This window comes from Etheostoma spectabile, chromosome 18 (assembly GCF_008692095.1).
Source record: "Etheostoma spectabile isolate EspeVRDwgs_2016 chromosome 18, UIUC_Espe_1.0, whole genome shotgun sequence".
Lineage (NCBI taxonomy): Eukaryota > Metazoa > Chordata > Actinopteri > Perciformes > Percidae > Etheostoma > Etheostoma spectabile.
This window is the reverse complement of record NC_045750.1, coordinates 12,674,810-12,691,605: the sequence shown is the minus strand read 5'-3', so window position 1 is coordinate 12,691,605 and position 16,796 is coordinate 12,674,810. Positions and strand designations below refer to the sequence as shown.

The window sequence follows — 16,796 nt, the reverse complement described above, 5'->3', positions numbered from 1 at the left end:
TGTTGAACTAAACGTCAGCCAGTCAAATGTCACAGTTGGAGGCTAATACCATCAATGGGTTTGGACATGCTGTGGGCCTTAAAGGGCCAAATGGAAATATTAGTTTGGTCTTTGGCTAAAAAGGCTACTTCCAGAGATGGAATCTGCACAGATGTCATACTTCTATCAAATAATAAAAATAGATAATCACCCCGTACAGCAGGTTTTCACTGTCTGGACATGTTTGAAGGTTTCCTATTGACTTTCAGATTTTCTCTCCACTCCTTACATCTGTTACATCAGACTTTGATGGTGTCTCAGTGTTCTTCACCACCCACTGAGATGTCAGTGTCACCTATTCCACCGGTACACCTTAGCCACGGGGGGGTAATAGTGATTAATGTAGAGGCTGACAAGGGTATTGCTGACTAAGCTGACGCACTCACACACGCACACACACACACACACACACACACACACACACACACACACACACACACACACAAACACACTTATGTATACCTCTTCACACATTTTACTATGCAAACTGGTGAGAGGATGTAACCGTGGGGCTGAGTGCAAAATGCAGTAATATCCATGGAAGCGTAATTCAGAATAATGAGATTATAAAGCTAAAATGTTAATGTTGCTCTGAGATCAACAGTGTGTAGCAGATCAGACACTTTTATTTCATCACAAACCTCATAAGGACCATAAACTACAGATTTGAAGTGAATGTTGTGTCTGTAGATGATCCTCATTCTTAACAATTCCCTCCTCGTTACTGAAAAGGTTGCTTGAGATTAATATTTTTCTTCGGTAAAATGACTACCGACCACGGCTGTGCTCCATGCAACAATACATGCAAGCCACAAGTTACAATAAACACAACGTAGTAGTGTGGTTTATTCTCTTTGCTCATTACACATGAGGAGGTCTGCCTCACACAAAGAGAGAGAATAATAATGCCAGTCTATTGTGCTGTTGATCACAGTGAAGAAGTGAATGCCAGTACAAATTGTTATGTTTACTGTTTGCTTGCATTTGAAATTGTTATCCAATATCTCACTGTTGATATTAGTGATATACTTACTTGTTTATGCATATTATTAATACTCATCAGTGCAATTCCAAAACCTTGCCAAGTCATGCAAGACGACATACAGTATAAACTAGACACAAACCAGACCCAGCGTAGATAATTAGTTATTTATATACTGTATATTTGTATTGTATTATTTCATTTTCTTATCTCTTTGCCAGTCCTTAAGTTGTTTTGTGCTGTGATTTGTGTTAACATTACACCCCAAATCTGTATTGTTTTTCAGTACCCTAAAACAGAAAAGCCACATGGATTTCTCTGAACGAGCCGCATGTTTGTTTACGTGCAAGTGGCAAAGCGTGTTCCAGGCTTTTGTAGGATAAATTCATTCCTGGCTGTGGTCTCTTCAAGGGAATTATTTATATCAGGCAACCAACATGATGTCACACAGTCACAGAATTCACTTTCCCACAGAATATGGCAGCTCTACAATAATATTAATCCCATGTTTCATGTGTTGTTCCATTCATGAAGATAACAGACAGCACATGCTCTTCCTTTGTAACCAGTAGCTGCGCTCCTTCCAGCCTTTTCTTCCTTCTGCCGGATCCAAGATTATTATAGGATCAGTGTGCCATCCTGTCGCAAAGAAAATAAGGAACTTTTCCTTGGGGGATGATTGTTTGACAGGGAGGCTTGCAAAGTGCAAGACACGCACGCACACGCACACGCACACGCACATACACACACAAAGTGCTGGCAGCCGCAACAAACAACACATGGAGTGTGAGCTTTTTACGTAAATAATAGCAAATACCAATAGCATCTGTGTGGTGACATTGTGGGAACTACTGACAGAATGACACCTTTCTTTAAAAGTTTGAATTTTCCTCCAGACAATAAAAAGATGGCTTTGGAACAGAAAAGTGATGGGTTCAATAATCTCACCCGCTGTCTGTCACTCTTTTAGGTTACATACATACACACCACCACAGAATTTTGCTTTTGTGGTTTCTTTTCAATTTTTAACAAAGAGAATTTTGCTGTTAAGACAAAAAGCAAATATCCATTGAAAAAGCCTTGTGCTTTTAGACGCCAGGGAAATCTTTGAGTGTGAGTGTGCTGTAGCATGTGAACGGGGTATTGCACCTTGCATAACAAGCTCTAGCCCAAAGACATTATTACGTAGTATAGGCTTTGATGAGAAACCACCCATAGAAGCCTTCCATCTCCTCCCATCACAATAACTTTGTGGTTACCAATTTCCTTTTGGAGCTTTCAACCCACAGCAACCCAACGACTCATTATCTGGACAACACACTCATCGTGGTGGCACATACTGTACTTGGAAGGTGGCTTATGTGTGCATGTTTGTGCAATTTACAGCACCCAAGCTTGTGAGTAGGTTCTTTCTTCAACAACACCATCACTGCATCTTAAATAAAAAATGTGAAAGTTACGTTATATCTGTCAAAAAAAAAACAGTTGATTTGGGTAAAAACTCATAACACATTTATTCTAGTCTTGCACCTCTCTTAGAAAAATGAGTTGAACGTACTGCAGCATTGACCAGCCAGTTTTACTGCTGCTTTTATGACACTCATCATGCTACACATCAGATGAACAACGTGGGTGTAAGATCACATTGCTCCCTGTCATGTACGTCACACCAGATATAGCTTACTCTGTTGCTCACAGACACAAGGAATATAGGAAAGGACGAGGCGGCTCATCAGTGTTTGCCGTTCAGGTCCAGGTGCTGTTTTGTTGTGTACTTTCTACATGCACGCCAGAAAGCAGGTGCCATCTGTACGGAAATTATACTGGCAGGGAAAGGATGTGGGCTAACCAGATGTTAATCCATCGCCTTCTGTTTACCTGCATCAGGCAACATACTAGACTAGTCTACAATGATCTCTTATTTTAGACGGTCGCCACAGTGACACTGTTGTCTTGCTGCTGTGGATCAAGTAGCTGCTCATAATATAAATTAAAAGACTAGTCTGGTGATATTGTACATTTGCCTAATTTTTCCAACTTCATATTCATTTTATTAACAAGTACTCTGATATAGTATAGCATACTTTAAACGTCCATTAATGCCCCATAACTTTGCCGTTACACACGTTGACATGTCTCTTTAGTACAACAAACATGGGAAATGTACATTTATTTCCTTTTGAGCAAGTGTAGTGTATATACTTTCATTTTTTTCTAAATGAAAGTAAGTATTCGTGACCTCTTTACTCTAGTAGAGACTGATGGGCCACAGAGAGAATAGGCAAGTCATAAAAGTATTGAAAGACAGACTATCACATTGTTAGTTTTGGTCTTTTCAGGAGATTTGTTGACACAAAGAAAAATATTTCACATCACAAGGCTTATCCTACAAAACCAAAATGATGACAATGTTGTACATGTATGCAGGTGTACTGTAAAAGGATTGTATATCGTGCGTACATTGATATACGGGTGAGGGATTTTCTACATTGTTAACTATAGAGACTTACAATATTTGAGGTAATTCATAAAACATTTTGCATGAAAACAAACTGGTAAACAAATTATTGCTAGTCAACACTAGCATACCAATTGATAAACGCTTCGAAAGTAACAGGATGACTTGGCTTGCACCCTAAATCCCCCCACAACTAGTAAATGATTTGAATGAAAACTCAGAAGATCAACTTGTTCAGTTTTGCAACTTTAACTAGTAATTATTAATTGCTTTTGATTTTTAATACTTTGACCCCAACATTCAGGTGCAGTGAGGCCACCAGTATCACTATATGCTTGGTGTTGAGAAGGCATCCATAAATAGTAGTCATGTCTGTTTATGAATGGGAAAAAAGGACTGTTGAGCTAAAGCCTTTCTAGAATTCCCCATAAAACACACAGAGATTGGTCTATCCCCTGCCGTTACCAGACTTTTCTCTAATATGCCGTGTCTGGGAACTAATTGGCAAAAAATATGGATGTCACGTCTCTATTTTTTTCCTCAAAACTCATCATTGTTTTTCAAGTGGATCATTTTTACATCACAGAAATGTATTGCAATCTGTTATGCTCCTGTGGGTCCATGCATCTCCCTGCTGGTAGCAGCTCAGCAATCTTTCTCATGCTGTTGAACTTGAATGTTTAAGTGCAGACAGTTCAAAGAGAGAGCTACAGGTTTGTTTAAGTTTTTTTTTAGGTTCTGGTGGTTTGATACTTAGTCAGATGAGGGGGGGCATACAAAAGAAAAGAAAAAGAGCTCTGCTGCTAAACTTACTTAAAGAGGACATGCCTATTTGGCGTGTTGGGTGTGGTGTACAGTAGCAAAAAGAAAGCAATAACGAAGCATTTAAACAGATTTGCAAACCCTCATGTTGCTCCCACTCTATACACACACACACACACATACACACACACACACACACACACACACACACACACACACACACACACAAACACATTTTTTACATTTTGATGAGGTTGCATAGAAGGAAGACCTAATGGTGCACAAAATATAGGGATTCAATGTTCGGTGACTAAAAAAATGAATATGATCTTCTCAGGGATGATGATCAGTTGAAAGTTTGCTCAAAGAAAAGCTTTTATCATTCTCCCTCTGTACTTTTACAGAACACATCTTCCTCCTGAAGCGACATGTTCTTTCTGATTGCTGCTGTTCAAAGAACAAAAAAATACTTTTTCTGAAAAACCACTGTCCACAGATCGCACAATCTCCTCACACTGCTGTGAAACATAAGTGCTATTGGCTGTTCATTCTTGTGAAGCGGAGCTGACAACCTGGAGAGCAGCTAGAGACCAGATGGCTACAGCAACAGATATTTCAGGGCTGGATGAACTTCGTAATTCTCAGAAGGGCTTCTTCTTTATGCCTCAAGTGTTGCGTGATGAGTACACAACATTTTCTCGCAGTGAGACTTGGATGTTATTTAAAGCTCTGCAGCTAATGTAGCTGTCTTACCAATTACCTCTGTCAATTTCCAGGAAAGAGCATGGTTTGGACTGTAATTGCAAATGGTCTCTCCCCAGACACTGCAGGTATCTCAAGCTTCATTACCTGAGCCAGGGCATGATGTGAGATTGAAAAATGATCTGAAATATTGTAATGGAACTACAAGGCACTCTGGTTAATGAGTTTACACTTGTGGTTGCTCATAAGCAGCCATTTCAAACAAGTGGTCTCCTATCCAGTTTGCTCACATGAGTTTGTCTTATTTCTTTCTTTCTTTTTAAATAGAAACATTTTAAACATACCAGGAGTTGAAAGGCATTTTAACATAATGTGCATCATCTTGCAGAGACCACACACTGTTGAAAAGTGATATGCTGTATTTTTTTAAATGTCAACTAATCCCAGACCAAAACCAAAACTGAATTGATACCAATAACAACCAATGTACTTGCCTGGCATTGCTAGACCTATCTCCACAGCGTTGTGGAGTTAGTTGTTGCTACACAACAGATTCATTCTGGGATAAAAAAAAAAAACTGCTATGGGTTGTAAGCGTTTCTTGAAACCAATCACAATTGTTTTGGGCGGCGTTAAGTTCCGGACGCAGTGATGGTGCCTCTTAGTCCTGCTACCACCAGACCAAGCCAAGATCACTAGGTTTGAGATTGAGCATTGTTCTGGGGAGTCTGCGCGCGACCAACGGACATAGTTCAAATGACTCTGTACGCAATTGGATAGTCCTTCAACCAATCAGACCAACAAGCCGGGTGATGTAGAAGCAACAGCGGCATCAACGGGTTGCCTGCTTTGGTTGCATTTTGGTGGCCGCCATGTTGTAAGTAAACAAGAAGCTGCTGTCGCAACTCTATCGTCATCGTGTTGGACAGGTTAATAGCTTGCCAGGTAGATAAGCCAGGTTGTGATTGGTTCCCGCATAACTGTCAACTGAAGCAGGAGAATTAAACATGCAGGTTTCCAGACCGAGCTGCAGGGCGAAATCAAATCACCGGCGGAGTGGGCGGCCGGTTTACCCAGTCTAGGTGCCTCTGTAAAATAGTCTTGGGATGGGTGGTGGAACATTTGCAAGAGAAAATGCCTCATAGAATATTAAATTAACTTAACTGTTCACACAAAAGAATAATGTAAGCAATTTAAATTAGCTGGATGCACGGTCACACAGAATGTGTCCTCACCAGTGTATTGCTTTGTGAACTTCGTCCACAGCAATCCCCACCAATCGGCCCCAAAACGTTGCACTTAGATAGAAATTGCTGTAAAAATATTCTATTGTAAATCTTTACAATCCTTCCCTGAAAGAACCAAGCTGGCATGTTTATTACGATATCCAAATTTTCTTAAAAACTTGCTTGCTAGCTCAAAGTTTGTTGTTTTTTCCCATTGCAAAGGGATTTTGAGAACAGCAACACACAGAAAGCAGAAGGTGAGAGGCAAAGTAGGCAAGTATTTTTGTTGCCTAAACTTAACTAGTTCACAATGTTTACTACATGTTTAAAACACACCTGTGCCTGTTACTTTGAATAGAACGGTGGGGGATATCATAGTGGGGGGTCTGGATGTCCTCCCCTAGGGACGTTTTGAGCATCAACAACTTCTAAGGTGGAACTTTTAAGGTGGAAATACCTTTATTTAGCCTATGTGAAGAAGAAAAATACAGATGACAATTGAAAATATATCAAAATTATAATGGAAAGTATGTTGTTGCATGCGGGGCATTTTTAAGTGGGTATATGGAATTCCTAGAGCTTTCTTAGTGAGTGCACTGCACATACCTGCGTATCACGTAGACTACACCACTGGTGATGGACAAATATTTTCAACTTTGGATTGTCTAATGTCCAAATCATACACTCCGTCTACATTTCACACATGTATTCAGCTTCTTTTTCAGGATTATTTGTGGACCATGACAAAAATAAATCAGTAAAACGAAAAATCACAACCTCCTACCGCAATATGTCAGCCACTGATTTGCCACCAAGAACAATAGTGTGTGGTAGCAGTAAACTGGCGCACAGCAGCCAATAACTGATTTGTTAAAAAACAAATATTACCATATTAAGATGGACTTGTCTTTTTTATTAAATTAATCTCATCATTTAAAAAAAGGATGCAGGAATCTGGCATAAACATGCACACACACACGTTGTATAAAAAAAAACATGCAGAGGCAGCACTAAAACATGCAACATTTTACTTTGTTACATAATCTTCTCCACATACACACACTGTTCTCAAAAAAGCCACTGCAATGTAAAAGAGAGAAAGCCTGTCGTACTGACAACAGAAACAAAAGTATTGATATTAAAAAGCTTGTTATTATTATTTTATCTGTTGTACAATAGTCTGTCGTGCTGACAAACACATGGCAGTAGGTTTGAGTCTGCAGAGAGATAGAGAGAGACACCCTGGCCCTGAGTTGAGGCTCCTGTATTTGTTACCACGAATGACCCCTGAATTTGGAGAAATCAAATTACCCTTCTCATTTGGCTGAAACACAATCCTTGATTTAATTCAAGAATGCAATTTTCATTATCTTCGTCTCATGCCTGTAAGCAGCGGCACAGGTCTCGCGCTTTCTCAAACAAAGAGGGAGACTTTGAGTCTCATAAAATTTGGAGAAAGAGAAATGAGTACAAACTCTTAAACTGACTGACAACACAAATGATTTTAATCCATTGTCTCCTAAGTCACTTTGCTCTCTTCCATTCACCAACGGTCTTTTATATAGAATTAGCAGACTGCTAACTGTGATTGACCAATCAGAATGAAGTATTTAACCAAGCCGTGTAATTAACACCTATAATATTAATGTCTCTTTTCCCCTGATATATTAAGCAAAAGCTTTTGTAAAATTACTTTGCTTTACGTAAATTCTTTCAGTTTGTGTGCATAAAGTATTGTCATTACAAAGGGGCTTATTTGGCTAATGTTGACGTGTGCTAGAAAGGCAATTTATTGTTAGCCATTAGCTTTAACAGTTAATCTAGTTAGAAGTTGGGTACCAGTGATGTTGTACAGCTGAAGAAGTCAGAGCTCATTCACAATGTATGAAATGTTGTTATGAGTTATTTACCTTTTCTCTATTGAATGCATTTGTAAATGGGTCACTGTCCTTACCAAACAGAGATGTGTTTGTATTAAACCAGAATGATTTAGGGACTGTAAACTGCATAGATGACTGGAGTAACATAACAAATGCAGATTGATGCACGAGGGGTCACTGAATTGGTTTGATAAGAATGAAAAAGAGGTAAATTAAATTATATCCTGCAAGCCTGCACGTTTAATTCACCTGCTTCAGGTCACAATTTTGTGGGAGCCAATCACAAACTGGCTTATCTACCTGGCGTGCTAATGCCGGGTTTAACACAATGACAACAGAAAAGCGAACATGCAGCTTCTTCAACATGGCATCCCCCAAACACCACCAAAGCACAGCAACCCATTGATGCTGCTGTTGCTTCTACGTCACCTGGATCATTGGTCTGATTGGTTGAAGGACTGTCCAACTGCATACAGAGTCATTTGAACTATGCCTGTTGATGAGAGACTTGTATGAAGACACTGTGCATGAAGGCTGTATGTGTTTTTTTCCCTTATGTCTCAGTAGAATGAACATAACTGTGCTTAGAGGAAAAGGTGCCTGCATTTAACTCATCACCTCATTTCTCATCAGGTTTTCTTACTGCACCAGAAGCTTAAAATATATCCATATTAAACCCTGCCAATTCTCAATGTTCTTTAAGCTCAACAAGCTCCCTGAACAAGGCACTATTTCTTTCCCAGTATGGCACTCTGCCAAAGAACAGCAAGTTCAACTTGTTGAATAAGGCATGAAAAATTTTGAACATTGTGTAGACTGAGCAAACGACCTGTGACCTTACTCCAAATAGACCCAAACTGGAATCCTAACTCTGGTCTACCGTACTGCAAAATAAATCACTTTAACAGTTTCATACTGCACATTGTGTTTGTCGGTAGTATGTAGGCGGTTTTGACCACAGCCTAGTCTTCTTTTATTTGACAGTACTGAAAAGCACTACACAAATAACTTGCATGTCTTGCATTGGTGTTAGTATTGACTCAGCATTCTTTAAAGTGCTCATATTAGGCTTTCTGGCTTTTTCCCGTTCCTTTATTGTATTATACATCGTTTTTTGTGTGTGTAATTGGTTTACAAAGTGAAAAAGCCCAAAGTCCACTCCAAAGGAACTTACCATTTCAAACGGAACACACTGTTCACAAACTGCTCCAAACAGCTCTGTTGTAGTCCCGCCTTTACTTCCGTGACAAACGTGCATCACTTTGTAACATACGTTATAATGCTCGCCTAGCTGCTAGCGTGGCACGCCCTCATGCTCTACAACTGCCTAGTTATCACACAGTGTTTAGGTACTGCGCCTGTGCGACTCCCAACAAAGATCACTCACTCTGTAGCTAAAACAGAGAGCTCAACACACAGGGTGAAAAGAGGAGCTACAGCAATGTGCAGTACAACAAAAATATGATGTTTTTTTAAATTTAAACCATGTAAACCCATTCTGCCATAACCTCTAAATACAGTTATGAACCTGAAAATGAGCATAATACGAGCACTTTAAGTGAACCCGAACCAAAACCATCTTACAAATTTTCCTCCTTTTTTCTTTATTTATTTTATTCACACAATTATGATTCCCCAATTACTTGTTATGTTAGTTAAATATTCATTCTGACAACCACATGAAGTATGATCTCATTTCATCATGTTTTACTTTAAATATAGGATATAACATGACATAATGTATGATGAGTCATTTATATGATTCCCAGCTATTACTGTAAGCAGTCATGGGGATACCCAGTGAAAACAGTGTAATAGTCCTAATGGTTAGAGGCAGCAGAATCCTCTAATTACAATGCCAGGCTGCAGAATGGCCAAACATGAGCACACACACGCACACACACACACGCACGCACGCACGCACACACACACACAAACACACACACACACACACACACACACACACACACACACACACACACACACACACACACCACACACACATTTCACTTGTCATCATAGTTATGCAAATGAAAAAGAAAGCATGTCACTGTGATTAGCACACACCGTGGGCAGAGAGAGCGCTATGGTTTGATGTTCAAGCTGACGGATTATGGAAATTCATCACTCCCTGTCAGTCAGGAAGAACAGCATGCATCATCTGTAACCTGATGAAAATATCCATCCCCTGTTTTTTGTTGCTTTATCTTTTTTATCTTCGTCTGAGCAGGAGGGAGACTCTTTTGTCTTCACAAATGACCATGCATCGTTGCCATGGTTACTAGGTCATAACAGGCAAAATGTCATTTTGGATGGGTATTGCCATAGAAAGAAAATTTGATTCATTGAATCCATTTTATTTCTATGGGTATTGCATTTGTAGACTCATCGCATCACTGAAAATGTTGCTACAATTAGAGTTTATCAAAAGGTTCTTTTAAACCCAGTGAATTGTTCAAAAATATAGTCAACTGTGATGTAAGTAAAACACCGGAGATCCATTTTCCCAAAGCTATTACTGTAAAGTGTCAGAGACCTTAATTGTGGCAATAAAACTCTCCCACTCTGCCTGTATTTGTTTTGGTCTTGTCCTGCATTTCCAAAGTCATGACAACATGCGTTTGTGAAGAATCAGAATCAGAAACAGAATCAGAATCAGCTTTATTTGCCACGTGTGAGGACACATACGAGGATTTTTTCTTTGGAGCATCGTTGCTCACAATGTGCTTATACTTACAAAACAACCAAACAATGTATACACACTAATATGTACACACACACAACAAAAGAGTAAGAAGGGAATCCATATTAGGTCCTTATTCATTTTAGAGTCTGTAAGAATTCATTTTACAGTTTTTCTCGATTGTTTACACACATTTTCTGAAAGAATGCCTCATATTCTCAGAACTCTAAACAAAAATCAAAAAACACACACACAATGGGCAAAACCCCTCAATTCTCCTGCAAAACTAAACTTTACATTCAAAACAGTGTTATTTCTTCTCAAAATGGTATTTTGTTTTCAAATGACACACACAAACCATCATATGAATAGACATTCATAAGAACCAGTTGAACACTGATGTGCTCAATGTAAAACACCATGATGAATGGAAAACACTCCTTCTCCATTCCTTATAATGACTTTTTTTTGTTCAGTGTTACACTTTCTACAGACACTTCATACATAAGTGTGTTGTAAAATATTTGAGAATATTGTTTTTATACTCAGAAAACACAAATACACAGTAACAAATATATTTTATTTGTCCCACAAAAACCATGTACACAGTGAACATCCCATTCCCAACCAACACAAAGTTACACATACACAACATACAAAACACCAGAAGAATTTACTGTACACAGTTACAGTAAAAAAAGCTAAAAAAAACTGGCAGTGAACCAGTTACGAACCAGAGCAGCCCTGGGGAAACTTGCGTTGTCCCAAATATAATTTGTTTGTTAGCAATATTGCAATTCTTTGACTCTTTCTGAATTGCGTTCAAATGGCACCCGGTAGACCGGCTTCATCCTGAGATGATTTCTGCACAAGACACGGACCAGTGTCGATGAGCTTACCCTGTCAATATTTTGAAATATGTCATTGTTTTTCTTTGTATTTACCGTAGTGTTATGTATGGCATTATTTTCTAGGACCATATTCATGAGTTCAGTTTCCTGTCAAAGAGACGGAAGACGTTCCCGACCACCTTGTGTTGTTCTGCCAAACAAATAGTAAAATACTGTAAATACTGTGAAGGAATACAAAGTAGGAATACTGTGCAGTACTGCAATATTCTAGTGAGAGTAGATTTCTTACCTATTCTCATTTCGGAAATCCAGGACGATGGATGCTACAGTGTACCTGCTTACATTTTGGCTGTACTCTTTGCCCATCAGAGATTACAGTCCTTGGCCTTCTCTTCCTCTTCCTCTTCCTCGTCCACCTCCTCCTACTACTCTCACTCCTCTGGCTCTGACTCTGTTTCCAATGTTGGCATCCATTCCTCCAAAACAGAAGAGCTCACCTTTTGCCGTATTATGCTAAAGCTCTGATTGCTAACTGTAAAGCTGTGTGACGGGGGTTTGCCCTTGTGATGAGTCAGTGTGCATATTTGAAAGGCGGCGTGTTCCTTGTGAAGACAAGAGATTTTCTTCATGAAAATTGTGCCAAAGGCAGAGAATTGTGTGTAGTGTTTTGAAAAAAAGTGTGTTTTGAACTGCAGTCTGAGTGTTATAGCAGAATTGTGCTTGTAGTTTGCAGAATTGGTTTAGGGGTTGGTGACGATTACATGTTGTGGTCATTGTGTCTCAAGACCAAAATTTGTGTGTAAACAATTGAGAAAAACTGTAAATAGTGTGAACTCAAACACTGTTTTCTTGTGTAAGGTAAAGTGAATGGTAACTGAAAAGAAGGAGAAATTGACATTCCTTTTACATATAACTACAAACTGTCATTGTCTGCATTGAGAAATCTCTTCAAAAAGAGAACTACTTTTGAACCCACTGCATAAATCCTCAAATGCACACTGGTCAATCTGAATTCCCCCCGACCCTCCCCCTCCCCCCCCCCCCCCCGAGTTATGAAATCTGCCATCTGGGAGATAGAAGGTTTTCCCCTTCTACAATGTCAGGCAATCAGCAGGATGTTCGATGCAATGCTCAGAGCCTGCAGAGACTCACTTCTGCTAATGCAGCTGCTCTAATTCAGTGTGAAAACACTGAAGTGTGATTTAGCACACTCAGTGTGTGATTCAGCATTTCATTCACAATAATACAATTACTTGACACTTGATTGAATAAGACTCTTCAAGTGGGAGTCATCGTCACAGCTCTGCACAGCTCAGAACATAACAAAAACTAGACAAACAACACCACGGGTATCAACCAACCAACTGCACTCAGTGAGTCAGTGTGACATCAGCAAGGGAGAAATTGAACAGTGGAACAGAGCACACAGATTAGTATGGAGAGAATTAGACATTACACTGGTAACAAATTTTATAATTTAAAAATTAGTTAATGTGTTGGACAATTTGAGAGTATTTGGTTCACAAATTACTTTTTCAATCCACAACATGTACAAAAAAGTAGAAGCAATTTTACAAATAAATCCAACCCCTGAAATAATATTCTACATATAGATGAACAACTTCAGGCTCATAATCTACGTTTGCTTTTGAACATCTTCCTGTTTATACTCTAGAAGTTTTTAATACCTAAAATTACTCAAAATCACCAACACATTTGTAAATCTTGTTTTTATTTGTGTCTTGAAATCAATATTGAGACTCGTTTATCCAAAACTAAAAACTGAAAACTACAATTCGATGCAGAAGTGAAAGAAGAGCTGGTGAAAGGCACACAGTGATCTTTTTTTAGTCTACGCCATTGGTTTACTTTCCCCCCATCGGAATGGTGTGTGTGCGTGTTGCTATGATTGACCATTATCTTTTTCCACAATCAGGAGAATCATTAAAGAGAGAAATAGTATAGATATTTAGTAAAACCACAGTCCCTTTGTACGTCCTCAGCAAGGTGAGAGGAAGGACGCAGAGGCTCCACATTCATAAAACATTCATTCAGCACTTCCTTCTGCTGGAAACAGCTTCACGTGCTGTGAATACATGAAAAAATATCAATACATTTGGCTCATATGTCTCCTAATTTTTTGAGTGAAACTGAGTTCAAGCACTAACTGCATTCAACCTCTGTGGCCCTCAGGTGAAGAAAGCGAGACTGACATTATGAAGTAACATCGTTTAACAACAACAGTGGCTAATTTGTTGTGACTCAACAGTTCAACCGCTGCAGTTCAAACCTTGAGGAGCCTGAGGTCTAAACATATCGTTTAAAAATTATCAAATCATAATATTATCTGTCTTTGTGATACGGGTCATACAAAGGGTGTGTATTTTAGAGTCCCTTGCAGGCAGATAATGTGTGCAGTGTGTTGTGTTGCTCATGTCTTGTTAGATCTTTAAGTGTCCCCATGCTACAGCTGGCCAGAGGGTACGAGGACACAAGGGAATCAAGTGGCAACGAAACAACAGTTGTCTTGTTCAATCAGTAGATTGAGTTTGTAAGCCATAGTTATAAATAACTAATTTGTAAGAATCACAGAACAAGATGGGGTTGTTCAGGACCCACTGGTGCTGTATTTTAGCTATGCTAGCCACGTGGCTATGGGAATAGCAGTGTCTGTGGTTTGGTCTGTGCAACCTTTGGTCCAGACTGAAATCTCAACAACTTTTGGATGGATTGCAATGACTTTTGTACAGCCATTCTGTTCCCAGAGGTAACGCCATCAAATCTTGTGATACCTTGACTTTTTCTTAAGCGCCACCATGGAGTCAACATTTGTGGATTTGAGTTCAATATTTAACAATTACTTGAAGGATTTCTTGACATTTGGTACAGACATTCATATCCCCCTAGGATTATTTAATATGTTCAGTAAGTTGGTTTATTACCAATACCAATTAGCCCTTCCCTCAGCCTCTGCTGTACTGTGTCAAGTGCAATTAAGCAAACTAGCAGGCTAAAATCTAAACCAAGACAATGAACAGTGAACATATACTAAACATCAGACTGTAAGCTTTCTAACATTTCTGTTAGCTCAGCAAAAATTCTGCTATTATGGCTGTACACTCTTAGTGAAAATGTCTTGTCCTGTGCTCTTATTTGAACTTCTTCCAGAGAACTCCAAGAAAAAACTAAACTTATTAAAGTAGTTTCTTTGTAGAGATGCAACTGCTAATTAAACTATTTGAGTCTGTTGTTTTTTGTGCTTCGGTGCATGTTAGAGTAAATTGCACGGCTGAACAGAACAATATGATGATAACATCGGCATAAGGATGAAAAACAGCTGGAGAAGTGTTATCTGCTGCTTGTCAGAACTTTTGAGCTTCTCCACTGATCCATTAGGATAAACGAGTTTACTGTAATCAATAATAAATGTCTGTCTTCGTTCATTTCAAATCACAATGAAAAAAGACATTCTCTCCTTTCTATGTTTGAGACGTGATTAGAAAACATGGCTTAATCACTCTGCAAACAGTAATTAATCAAGGAAATTCATTCAATCATTTTTTTTCTTTTGATATTCATTTGACAGCATTCCATGGAATCTGAACCCTTTGATGATCTTTATTTTATTTAGTCTTTTTGGTTTGTGTAACTTGCTTCTTCTCTCAGAGAGTGACAAGAGTGCTTTGCAAAAAACATTGACTTTAAGGCACAATAAAACTCAATTAATCTAAAGGACCCATCTCTTACTCCAGGGAGTTCCAGTCCAAGTCAACCACTGAACAGTACAAAAAACAAATACATTAGATTAGTCTTATGTCGTACTGAATTTGCCAGTGTTTTTTCTCACTCAGTGCACTTAATCACGTCGACGTGAGTTGAATGACTGTGTTGACATGATGTGTGAGCCAGTGTTGCTTGTCTACAAACCTGTTTGTCAAACCTGTCCACAACACACACACACACACCGTTGTTTCCCCGTGGTCTGGCAGATGAGCACTACTGTATGTGTGAATACTGTTTCTGTCCTGTTGAAGCAGAGGTCAATGTGCTGTGTTCTCTGGAGACACGAGTAGCTGGATTATGAAATGGCTGGTTGTTATGCATATGACCAATAAAATAAATAATTATGTGTCATGTTACAAGAAAAGGTTCATGTCCAGATGTTAGAAGTGTTTTGTGACATATTTTGACATATATGACAAAACACTGCTGCTGTAAATACTTGAATTGATTGTAGCCAGAGTTCAATGCATAGTGCATTCTGTATGATTCAAAGATATAGTTACGTACTTCTCCATGCTGCAATGTGAAGCTAGTTAGGTCCCCCTTCAGGCAAGGCAATGAGACAAGCACTGTGTGCTTGATGAATCTCAGCCCATCATTACATGGTAAGAGGAACCATGATGTTTCTGAAGTGTACTGTAATTACTGCTTACTGCAGAGGAAGGTGAAGGTGAAGCCCTCAGGTTTTTCTCTATGATTAAAGGCAGTGGAGGAATAAGCAGAAACAGAATTAATTGATGCTTTGTTGTTTGTTTAATGTTGTTCAAGACTTCTATTATTCTATAAAAACGACGAGGCAGAAACAGGTTGCTTTACAGTAAGCTGGGTCAGAAAAATGGCGGTCATGACTTTACTGTATTCGACTTGTCGTAAAGTTGTAGTACCACATAAGTTACCAATACAATGCACCAGCACCACCACACACTGCCACTGACTGATCCATGGATCCAACCTCGGGAGACAATACCTGAAGCTGTTATCAACAAAGAAAGAACCCTCTGTGTTAATCTACGCCACCTCTCTCCAGTAGCTGTATCTGCCTTTATTTACTGTGTTCAACCCTTAAGTCCCTGTAGTGCATTCGGTAATGAGGTTGACATGATACATGATACAAAGAGGATAAGTGATGAAGTCTGGTGTCTCCTCAGATTTATTACAGCCAGAAGCTTCAAGCTAGCCTTGAAATGTATGGGTTTTCTGTGTGTGTGTGTGTGTGTGTGTGTGTGTGTGTGTGTGTGTGTGTGTGTGTGTGTGTGTGATTTAGTATGAGGGAGACTAAAAGCACAGTGCGTTGGTTCTTGGAAACAATGAATCCATCTGTAAATTTTTTGGAATCTCAACAACGACCACATAGGTAGGAGAATTTCAAAATTAGTCGTTGAATTTATGCACATGCAAATTAACTTTACATAAAGAGTACACACACTGTA

General features: G+C 39.0%; 1 long non-coding RNA gene across 1 annotated transcript; it reads right to left on the bottom strand.

Moving 5' to 3' along the window:
* Positions 1–6,535: 6,535 nt before the first annotated feature.
* Positions 6,536–16,228, bottom strand: LOC116705914 (uncharacterized). Its single transcript, XR_004336083.1, has 3 exons — positions 16,216–16,228; positions 15,357–15,358; positions 6,536–6,597 (listed from the first exon to the last, which is right to left on the bottom strand). It is a non-coding gene; the product is annotated as an uncharacterized LOC116705914 (long non-coding RNA).
* Positions 16,229–16,796: the final 568 nt, after the last annotated feature.